The sequence below is a fragment of the Vombatus ursinus genome, unplaced genomic scaffold (genome assembly GCF_900497805.2).
Source record: "Vombatus ursinus unplaced genomic scaffold, bare-nosed wombat genome assembly UNPS02014789.1, whole genome shotgun sequence".
Taxonomy (NCBI): Eukaryota; Metazoa; Chordata; class Mammalia; order Diprotodontia; family Vombatidae; genus Vombatus; species Vombatus ursinus.
In genome coordinates this window covers 26,834,872-26,845,486 of record NW_020954567.1, presented here as the reverse complement: position 1 = coordinate 26,845,486, position 10,615 = coordinate 26,834,872, and the positions used below count along the sequence as shown (strand labels likewise).

The following is a 10,615-nucleotide window of genomic DNA, read 5'->3' as shown; positions in this document are numbered from 1 at the left end:
TTTCTTTCCTTTTCTTTCCTTTTCTTTCCTTTTCTTTCCTTTTCTTTCCTTTTCTTTTCTTTTCTTTTCTTTTCTTTTCTTTCTTTCTTTCTTTCTTTAGGACTTTACTTCAGTAAAGTCAAAAACAATTCCCTCCACAGACAGCTTCTCAGCTTAGCTTGGGATGTGGGGTGTGTGGGGTGTGGAAGAGCTGGGCATATGGTAGGAGGAGATTTTTAAAGTACTGAAATGCCCTAGTGATACTATAAGTATAAGGACACAGTTGTCTTTATACTAAACCTTTACGCCAGTACCAATGATAACTGGGAAAAGGCCAGTAAATCAAAGGAAAAGGACTATATAAGAAGAGACAAAGCAACCAGCTCTGAATGTATTTTCAGAGAAGTCCTGAATGCACCTCTAGTGAAATGTCTCTTTTCTGTCTACATTTCACTAGTAGGTAGTACTGTATTTTACTTATGTGATGTTAATGTTTGTTTTAGTTAGAAGTTATTTTCTGATAAAATTTATGGATTTTTTAAAAATTGCTTATTTTAAAAAATTTTATTCTAAAGCATGATTTTAATTGCATTTAAATTTATTTCTAAATTTCATTCTTAAATGTGATTTGAATGCTTTTTTTGATCCATAATTTCTTTTTTGAGAATATATATCTGAAATTGTAATGTAAAACATTGGAAAATATGATTTTATTTACATATATGTTTTCAGGAAAGACCATCTATTATGTAAATGCAGTTCACCTTTATTAGATTGGATTATACATCTGCCTAAAGGAAAGAAACAGTAGCTGACCTCATTCTACAAATTTAAAAAATTTAGCTTAGCATTTAAGCACCATGAAAGCAATATCGGTACCTTTTTTTTGGTAAATACTGTAATGTGTAATTGTTAATGCTTAGTGCTAACATTTTTCAAAACATAAATTATGGCAACAGCTAGAATTAGTGTTTGTGATAATAAATAAGACAGATGTTCTTTATGTCTTTGGGGAACTGGGAAAGTAGGGAACAACTTTCACAGAGGGGGAAAAACTCAGGGGTTTTATAAGGGTTTTGTTTTGGCTTATGTTTTTTGTTTTTTAACTAGAAATAGGCAAATTTAGGAATCTGTGACCTGTAGAATTGCCTTTCTGAAGAAACTTGATTGTTAAACTGTTTTTCATACCAGCCTGCTGACTGCAGTTGGGACTTTGGCGATGATATGTATCAAATGTTTCTGTGAATTAAAGAAAAAATGTATATTTAAATTAACTTATTTGAAAAAATTGTTTGAAATAAGTGTCTTTATTTTTATATTATTTAAGAAATGTAAAATGTGTTTCATAAATAAACCTTGATTACCTCTCTGTATCTCTGACTTTATTTAATATAGATTAGAGAACACATCCCATTGTAATTAGGGCTAACACCTTTTTATGACATGGAAAATCTCATGCTACACTCTAAAAAAAAATAATAATTCACTCCCCTTAGTGTTAGTTCCCTGAGTGCAGATGAAATAATTGTACTGCTCTTGGCCACATACAGGCTTGATCATTTCATTAGTTTCATACTCTTTGTTCATACTTGGAAAGGACCTTGTAGAATCCTTTCTGAATTAAAATGCAGTAGTTCTGGTACTGTTGATTGATATTATGATCACATTAATCTGGAAGTGGGAGGAAAAACTTACATTTTCTTATATTTACTTAATGACATCTTTGTCTCCTGTTCTTCAAATTAGGAGCAGTTCCCCAAACTATCTTTAGCTTTATCTCTTAACATCTTCCAAGTAATTAAGTTAATTCAATTTTATTTGATTTATCTTGATTTGCTTATGATGCTTCATCTCATAAGACAAAAATGAAGATACTCTCTGCCTTTGAGTACCTTACCTTCTCCTGAAGGAACCAGGAAAAGATTACAGAAAAATAGGCACCCGAAATGTGTTAAAATTGAGCTAATCCTTTCCCTAGCCTATTTACCTCTCTCAAATAGACATTCTTTCCCAGTTGCCTTATTACTGTTAAGGCTATCACTATTTTCCCATTTTTTTCCTTTATTTCTACTCAAATGAATCTGTCTTATTGATTGAAAAGTTCCTTCCAATGCTGATCACAAATCATCCACACCTGCCCATTTTGAGAGACTTTTGTCCCTGTCCTCACATGAATTCACTGCAGGGAGTACATCTAATATAATGGAAGCTTCCTCTCTTCTACTTGACTTCAAGCCTATGATCCCTCACCTTTGTCATGTGACTGCCTTTCTTATTTTAGCCCTCATCTGGTACTATACCCCAATTTGTACTCATGCTAACAAGTTGGGTCCCTAGAAGGGTGACTACCCAGGTTTTTAGGAGTAATCCTATATATGGCTACTTCTTCCTACTAATGCAGCTCATGAGCCTCCACCAACGCGCTTCCAACTAAGCATGCTGGTAGGCTTAATTAGCTTTAGCAAAGGTTTTTATTAATATGGCATATAGTACTATACTTGGTACAAGCATTCCTACCAAAAGCCTGGGGCTCTCCCTTTCAGTAATATACACAATATCCATGGGAAGCATGGGCTCAAACTTTAAAGTATTTTGTTAGTGAAACACATCTGGAGGATACACATGTGACAAAGGGTAGACCACAACTTCTGGTACTGATAGGCCTGGAAGTCCTTTTTTCACAGAGTACTCACACATCTGCCTATAGGCACGGCATCTCTATTGGGTGGACTCCTAAATTGGATTCCCATGGTATATTTCATTATTAAGTCCACAGGCATCATTGTTCTCTGCTTACAGAAGTCACACTCTTTGAAGCTTGTTTTATCCTTTAAATGATAATTTCTCTGTATATATGTCTGTCTTCTAAAGTGTGTCTCTGTTTTCAAATGTATGCATTGTGTCCCATTGATCCAATAGCTCTAAGAACATGGTGGATGGAGTGGGGATGGAGAGAAAAGAGAAACCCTACACACACACACACACACACACACACACACACTCATCCAGTAAGTCCTGCTCAAGACCTGATTCTTCTACCACTTCTGGGCTGCCAGATTGGAACCTTAAATTCTTATACTTATTGTATTAAAAAAAAACTAATTGTTTTTTTAAAATGGCTTAAAGAAGGTAACTAGTTATCTCAGCCAAACATTTTTTCTTCCTTCACTCAAGACATCTACAACTGATATAGAAATATGGGCATTGATAAATATTTTTTACACATTAAAACTTCATCATGTGTGACTATATTGTTGTGGAGTTGTAGGAAAAGTAGCACCTACTGTTTGCTATGTGGTTATATTCTGGTACTGTTGATTGATATTATGATTACATTAATCTGGAAGTGGGAGGAAAAACTTACATTTTCTTGTATTTACTTAATGACATCTTTGTCTCTTGTTCTTCAAAGCTCATCATAAGTCTGCCCATTGCTCTTGAAGACTGTTATATTCCTGGTCTCAGTGAAATGCAGTAAAACCAATAGAATATTAGTATTTGAAAGGGGGAGGTAGTCTTTGTTTTCCTGTAAAAATTGGAATCATTCAAGGAGTTTTGCAATTATCTGAAAACAATACAGTCTGCTCTCCTCATTTTCAACTCTGGGCCCAACTTTCAGTTATTAATCAATCAACAAGCATTTTTAAGTACCTTTTATGTGTCAAGTACAGTGATAGGCAGTGGAGCCACACACAAAAAAATAATGAAATAACCATTACTCACAGGGAGTTTAAATTCTAATAGAGACACAACAAGTTCATATATGAAAATATAAAGAATAAATATAAATATAATAGATGCAAGGTAGTTAGAAAGAAAGGGCACCAACAGTTGGGGATCAGGGGAAAATTTCACATAGAAGTTGGTGCTAGATCTGTGTCTTAAAGAAAGAAAATGAGTTTATGAGACGGTGATGAGAAAGTACATTCTAAGCATGTGGGACAACCACTGCAAAGGCATAGACAATGAGATGGAATGCTCTGTGTAAGCAATACATAAATTCAGGAGGAGCAATAACCAATGGAAAGATAGGCTGGGGCCAAGATGTGAAAGGCTTAAAAAACAAAACAGGTATTTATATTTTATTTTAGAGTTTGCTGAGTAAGAGAGAGGCGCAGTCACTTTGGCAGTTTCATTGGAAGATAGACTGAAGTGGTGAGAGAAGTGAAGCAAGAAGACAAAGTAGGTTGTTGAATACTCTAGGCAAGAGGTGATGAGACCTTAAACTAAGGTGGTGGTTTTATGGGTAGAAAGAAGTGATCAGACGTGAAAAATGTTTTGGAGGTAGAAATAGTCAGTCTTGGCAAGTGACCAGATATGTAGGGAAAGTGAGAGTGAAGAGTGAAGTATTATGAAGAGATGATGAACATAATAGTTAATATAATGGTACTCCTGATAGAAATAGGAAAGTTTAGAATCAGGATGGGGGTGGAAAAGAAAAGGGAATGAATTCTGTTTTGGACATGTTGAGTTTGAGACTTCTCTGGGACATCCACTTGAAATGTCTGATAGGCAGTTAGTGAAGTGGGACTAAACCTTAAACTGGATGTATAAGTCTATGTGTCTTCAGTATAGTAATGATCATTGAATCTATGGAAACTGAGAGCATGTAGAAATAAAAAGTAAATGGGTCCAGGACAGAGGTTTGAGGAATACTTCCGGTGAGGAGGCATCATATGGCTGATGAGTCATCAAAGGAGACTAAGAAGGAATTGGTCAGACAGGTTGAAGGAGAACCAGGAGAGAACAGCGGCATAAAATCCCAGAAAGGAGAAAGTGCACCAGAGAAGAGTTTAGTCAACAATGTCAAATGCAGCATAGAGGTCAAGAATGATGAGGACTTGAAAAAGACAATCAGCTTTGGCAATTGTATAATCATCTCACTTGCCCTTATAAAAATCACATTATTGACCATATACTATATGCAGGTATTGTACTAGATGCTGGGAATACAAAGATCAAAAAAAAAAAAGAGAGAGAGAGAGGTTTTTGGTTTTTTTTTTTTCCATCAAGTAGCTTACATTTTATGGGAGGGCAAGAGGGACAGGAACAACATGAAAGTAAATAAAGAATCTGCACAAAATAATACAAATTAGTAAGAGAGGAGAAGGAACTACAAACCGGGGAGAGGAAATCAGAATCAGCCCCATGTCTCCTTTTTCTCCTCTCAGGCCCACAGAGTTCCAAACTCTTGACAGGAATATGATGGCCGCTGCAAGCCATAATGAGTTTCTAAGAAAAAGTAATAATAAATGAAATTAATTTCTTCTTTAAAAAAAAATAGAATGGCTATTTAGTCAGTAACTCCGAAAAGCCCATAGCTGGCCTATTTCCAAAGGTCTTTCCTTCCCACCTTTGTTGTTGGGAAAATGAAGGTGGTGATGATGATGATGATGATGATAGTGATGATACTTTAGCCTAAGCTGAAGTGAACTACTTGTGAATTACAGTGAAGCCACTGCTAGGAAAAAAAGTCTCACCCTATCAAGATCATGGAGAACATCTTGGCTAGGTTCCCAACCACAAAGAGTAGAGAGAGTAGAGAGTCAAATTAGAAGCCATACAACTCAGGAGTTGCAGAATAAATGACACAAAGTGTCAAAACCAAGTCAAGCTGTTGGAGATAATGTTATCCAAAGCAAAGGGGAATAATGTGCGTTTTAGGAGACCCTAGACACAGACTTACCTTAAGTACACTCTAACTATAGAGGACTTGTTAAGGCATGAATGTTTTAGAGGAGCTCATTTCCCATAGTACTTTAAAGATACTTAGAAGAAATGGAAAGTCAATTCAATAGGAAATGAAGCTAATATTGATCTCATTTACTTACCATTCATTTCTTTTTTTGTTAAATGCTTTACTCTTCGATGCTTCTCCTTTCCTGGGTTTGTTTGCATGAGGAGCATATGAATAAGGGGATTTGTTCTGTGAAATTTGGATTTAATCAAATGGCTGCACTTGAAGACCTAGAAGGCCACATGTGACATCCAGGCTGCAGGTTCCCCAACCCTGACTTAGGCCTACATTAATTTCAGATATTTTTAGTTTTGTTTTTTAAACTGGGAGAGGGCAAACAAGTCAAGTTAGATCAATTACCATCAAAACCCCTCATGATTTGAAGTGAAGTTGTAGAGAATACATGAAGGGGAAATCCATGGAAGACTACCAGATTGAGAGGCCATGCAGTGTGGTAGAAAGAGGGGAGAACTTGGAGTCAGGACTGGATTAAAATCATTCCTCCACATCTGTTAACTTTTGAACCACGAGCAAGTCACTTCAATTCTATGAGCCTATGTTTCCACATCTGTAAAAAAGCCTAAGATGGTTGTCAGGATCAAATGAGACAAAGCATATAGGCCTTTCCAAACCCCAAAGCCCTATTTAAATGTCAGTTACCATTAGCAGATCCAGGAAATGAACTAGATGTCATTTCTAGATGAAATTTCTAGATTTCAATAAGTCTTCTGACTCCCCTCCAAAAAAAGTTAGCAAATATGGACCACAGTACGAACTAATTTGTAAGGAGGATAATAAATTCAGTTTTAGAAGTAACAAATCATGCTTATATATCTCTTTTAGAATTAAGAAGCACTTTCCTCATCTCACTCCCCTTCTTAAAAGCCTTTACAGTTTCTGAGATAAAATAGAAGATCCTTAATCTGCCATTTAAAGTATTCCCCAATCTACCCTTTCAGTCCTTCTTCAGCTTATTCATCTTCATGGAGTAAGATTATCTTGGCAGTTGTTCACTAAATTTAGCATCTCATCTCCCACCTGCATGCATTTGTTCAAGCCACACTCCTACTTGGAATACACTCTCTTCTAATCTCTATCTTTCATACCCATCTTTTTTTTTTCTTTTTTCTTTTTTTAGGCAATTGGAATTAAGTGACTTGCCCAGGGTCACACAGCTAGTAAGTGTCAAATGTTTGGTCCGAGGCTGGATCTGAATTCAGGTCCTCCTGAGTTCAGGGCCTGTGCTGTACCCACTGTGACACCTAGCTGTCCCCATATCCATCTTTTTAAAAGTCAGCTTAAGTACCAACTCCTGTGAAGCCTTCTCTCATCTTTCAAGTTGTTAATGCTCTTCCTAATCAAATTGTTTTGTGTTTACATACCTATGGACATGTGTGCCACAGTAGAATGCAAGGTCCTTAAGTTCAGGAACTGGTTCATTATTATTTTTGTATTCCCACTGCCTAGCACAAGCACCTTTCATATAGTAGGTGCTTAATTAAATTAAATTCACTTACACGCACACACACCCCTCATAGAATGCAACGGTGTATAGAGCATTGACATTTTTTTCAAATGTAGAGCCTACGTAGTCAGTTGAAATGAAGTATTAATGTTATATTTATAAGACTGATAACTTTTTGCAAAAAGTAAATCAGTAGTCCTTTGGGAGAACAGCATTAGAGATTTGCTAGTTGAGATGTGAATTGGTGGGTCACAACTTTTTGTTGTGACTCTTCATGACCCCATCATGGGTTTTCTTGGCAAAGCTATTGGAGTGATTTGCCATTTCTTTCTCCAGCTCATTTTACAGATGAGGAACTGAGGCAAACAGGGTGAAGTGACTTGCCCAGGATCACACAGCTGGAAAGTATCAGAGGTCAGATTTGAACTCATGAAGAGGAATCTTTCTGATTCTAAACCCAGTAATCTAACCACTGTGCCATGTAGCTGCTAGTTTCCTCATCTGTAAAATGACCTAGAGAAAGAAATGGCAAACCACTACAGTAGCCTTGCCAATAAAACTCCAAATGGGGTCACAAAGAGTTAGACATGACTGAAACAACTGAACAATAACAATAACAACAAAAAGTTGCAATATGCTGTTGAGCTAGAATATAAATCAGAAGTGAGCCTATTGCTCTCATTACGCTAAATTGCAAAGCTAAATACTCAATGTTGGGACCCAACTGAATGGAGTTTATTTGTATAATCTGCTTGGTTTGTAGTAGAGTTGTTCAGAAAATAGCTGAAAGTTCTTCAAACTTCATAGCAATAGAATGGAATTTCCTTAAGAGCAGGGAATGTTTTGCTTTCACATTTGTATACTCAATCCCTACCACAGTGTTTGGCCCATAGTAGATATGTGATAAATGCTTAATGATTGATTGGTTGATTGATTAATTGATTACTGATTTGATTAATTGATACTGAGCAGGTAATCAAAGAACATTTCTTATATGTTCAAATACAAGAATTTCTTATATGTTCAAATACAAGAACGACTGTCTTCCTTCTTCCCTCTCCTTGTGTCCTTACCCTCTTCTCCCACATAATAATCAAAATAATCATTCTGAATAGTTTTATAGACCATCAACTTAAAATGAGATGTAACGATTCCAAATCCAACATTCTCTCAGTTGTACCATGCTGCCATTCAGAGTACGCTGCAAGAAAGGACTAATGAAAAGGGGAACAAAGCTCATGAGGAACACAACCTGAGAGGAACCTGCTGATTAACTGATTCATCAACTGATTCATTACATGCTTAGGTGGAGCTAAAGCTCTGGGCTGTATCTCGTGCCTCAGCATACTCAAGTTAGGTGCAGATGGGCTGGCTGACAATCACTTGCCCTGTCGTGCAACTTCTGATTTTGGCAATTCCTGATGTAAAAGCAATGTAATAGTCTTTCCCCCCATCCCCCTCCAGTCATTACTCAGAATTTGAATACTATGACAACCATTCAAAAAACACAGGGCGTGGAGCAATTTTACATGCTTTACATTTAAACAATACCATGGGAGCAGCAAAGCAATAAGACCAGAGGGCAAGGAATCTTACACTTAGAGTAGAGGCAGATGAGGATGATCCAAATGACGAGAATTTTCCATTCCATCACCTGCATACTGGGTATTAATGTAAATTTCATGTGATATGATTACCAGGCACTTTTTAAAGACTTTATATGGCAATAAAATTTACTCTTGTATGCTGAGTGGGTCCTGAAATATCTTCAAGATTCCCTAAGTTTCAAAGATAGCTTGTAGTTATTAACCCCCTCAAAACCCAATCCATCTTTTATCTTCATTATTATTATTATTGTTATAATTATTATCTTCTTATCCCTTTGATAGGGTTCAGATAGAAACAGTCCTGGGACAAGTTGCTATCCTGATATGGTTCTTTTAGATAGAATCTTCTGTGTACCATTGCACAAGTGGATAAAGCAACCAGCAGATTATTGTTGCTATTATTATTATCTCGTTCTCATTTTCTCAGTGGAATCCAGATTTTTTTTTTAAAAAATGGTCCTAAGATAAGTTGCTATCCCACTATTATTTTATTATGTTTAACGTTTTATGGATTGATGTACAGGTGGATAAAATAATTGCATTTTGTAAAAATATTAAGTGGTAAGCATACCCTCTATGCTTGCTAAAAGGTTCCTAAGTACAATTTCAGGAGCATATCAGACAATGTTGATAATATAGAACTCACTCTGTTCACGTGTTATTTTGATTTCCTCTGCTAAGTCTCTCTATATTGAGAACTTTTTATTCTATGTAGCTTGAAGAATATGAGTATTTTGTATGGTGATTCCCGTCAACAATGTCGTTCTTAAATTTTTATGTATCGGTGTTAAGTCTGGGTGATTGTGAGCAACAATTCAGTAAATTATAATGGTCATTTTGACTATTTTAAATACCTAAATTAACTACAAAGGAATGAAGATGCTATCTGCATCCCGAGGAAGAACTGATATATAAAAGTATGTATAGTATGGATTTACATATGGGGGTGTGGGTGAAAGTTACATGATAACTATATTATAGATTTAAAAGGAAAAGCAAGTTGAACATAATAGATTTGCATTTTTGTATGCAATGCTCTTTTTTTCTATTCTACTTTGTTATGAAAATGCTTGTTTTATTTAAGTTCAGAATTTTAATTCAAAAAAACAACAACAGTGTTTGCTTCAGCAGCACAGATACTAAAATTGGAACAATGCAGAGAAATTAGCATGCCCCTGCGCATGGATAACACACAAATTCATGAAGCGTTCCATATTTTTTGTAGAGACTATATTAGATTGCACGCCATCTTGGGGAGGGAGGCGGGGAAGGAGGAAGAGAAAATTTAAAACTCAAAAGCTTATGGAAGTGAATGCTGAAAACTAAAACTTAATTAATTAATTAAACAACAACAAGACTGTGAAATAGGTGCCATTGTTATCATACCCATTTTACAGTTAAGGAAACTGAGACAGAGATGAAGTGACTTGCCCAGGGTCATACAGCTATTTTGCATATTTGTGGCTGGATTTGAACTCAGTTCTTCTGACTCTAGGTCCAGCACTCTATCTACTGTACCACCTAGCTGCTTCAATAACACTTTTATAGGAAGTATCCTATAACATTGATTACCAGATCACCAATTGAAAGAAGTCCCACACTACTGAAAAAACTTTAGTTAAGCAATGTACACTGGAAATAATCAACTGGTTTTTGGTTTGGAATGGGGGGGAAATATAAGTAATTCCATTGTCAAATAATGTGATACATTCTAAAAGAGCTGATATTTTAACATTGGGCTGCAAGGCATTGAGAAACCAGTTGCTTCAACCTTCCTCTTTAGCATGCAGCTTGATGAAACTACAGATACCCCAGTATAGCCTTGTT

General features: G+C 36.0%; 1 non-coding gene across 1 annotated transcript; it reads left to right on the top strand.

The window, feature by feature from the left end:
* The first annotated feature begins 9,903 nt into the window (after positions 1–9,903).
* Positions 9,904–10,008, top strand: LOC114047738. Its single transcript, XR_003569665.1, has one exon. It is a non-coding gene; the product is annotated as a U6 spliceosomal RNA (small nuclear RNA).
* The last annotated feature ends 607 nt before the right edge of the window (positions 10,009–10,615 follow it).